This window comes from Orycteropus afer, unplaced genomic scaffold (genome assembly GCF_000298275.1).
Source record: "Orycteropus afer afer isolate SDZICR_OR568_19922 unplaced genomic scaffold, OryAfe1.0 scaffold00618, whole genome shotgun sequence".
NCBI lineage: Eukaryota > Metazoa > Chordata > Mammalia > Tubulidentata > Orycteropodidae > Orycteropus > Orycteropus afer.
Genome location: NW_006922205.1, coordinates 520208 through 521683, shown reverse-complemented (window position 1 = coordinate 521683; position 1476 = coordinate 520208).

Sequence of the window (1476 nt, the reverse complement as noted above, 5' to 3'; positions counted from 1 at the left end):
TTGGCAAGTGAGGACAACTACAAACAAAAAGAGGGAAAAGACTGTGTAGTTACAGAATTTTTAAATGGTGAGGAAGTTAAGAAAGTTGCAAGATAGAATGGACTGTTCTAAACTTGGGGATAAAACTATAAATCATAGCGTAACCTCAAAAAAAAAAATTATAAACCTTCACATCACAATAAAAAAGAGGACAAGCACAAATATTCAGCATATACTAAAACAACAGCAAAAAAGGAAATAACAAGATTCATAAACATAATGAGCTCAGCACAGAAAATAATATGAAACAAAGAAACCAGGCACACCATGAAAAAACACGTAACAAAATGACAGCAACAAATTCAAACTTATCAATAATTACGCTGAATGTGAGTGGATTAAATGCACCACTCAAGAGATGGAGAGTTGCAGACTGGATAAGAAAACACAACCCAACAATATGCAGCCAACAAGAGACACACATTGGAGATAAAGACAAAAATAGATTAAAAATCAAAGGTTGGAAAAAGATATAGCAAGCAAACGGCAACAGTAAGAGAGCAGGAGTGGCGATATTAATTTCTGATTAAATTGACTTTAAGACAAAAACCACAATATAAGACAAAGAAGGACATTATATAATGATTAAAGGATCAATTGAATATGACAATATAACCATAATAAATATCTATAGAACCAATGAAAGAGCTCAAAAACACATAAATCAGACTTTAAAAGAGCTGAAAAGCCAAGTAGATGACTCCATCGTCATAGTGGGAGACTTTAAAATACCACTTTCTTTGAAAGATGGAACAACTGGAAAGAAACTCAACAAAGATGCACAAGAGCTAAACAATCCACCAACTTGGCCTTACAGACATCTACAGAGGACTTCACCCAACAGCAGCACAATATACATTCTTCTCCAGTGCACAAGGAACTTTTTCTATGAGAGACCATATGTTAGGCCATAAAGCAAGCCTTAATAAATTTAAAAACATCGAAATACTGAAGAGCATCTTCTCAGATAATAATGCTATCAAGTCAGAAATCAACAATAGAAAGATCAACAGGAAAACAGTAAACACATGGAAACTGAACAACACCCCCCTTGAGAAAGACTGGGTAAGAGAAGAAATCAAAATTGAATTTCAAAAATTCCTTGAATCAAACAAAAATGAAAACACAACTTACCAAAATCGTTAGGACACAGCAAAAGCAGTGATCAAAGGCCAACTTATAGCAATAAATGCTCACATCAAAAAAGAAGAAAGAGCTTTAAACTAACAGCTCCAACAATTAGAGAAAGAACAGCAAGAAAATGCTACAGTAACAAGAAGAAAGGAAATAATCAAGATTCTAGCAGAAATCAATGAAACAGAAAATAGAGAGGCAATAGAAAAAATTAACAAGACTAGAAGTTGGTTTTTTGAAAACATCAATAAAATTGACAAACCACAGGCAAATTTAACAAAGGAAAAGAGGGAGAGACTACAA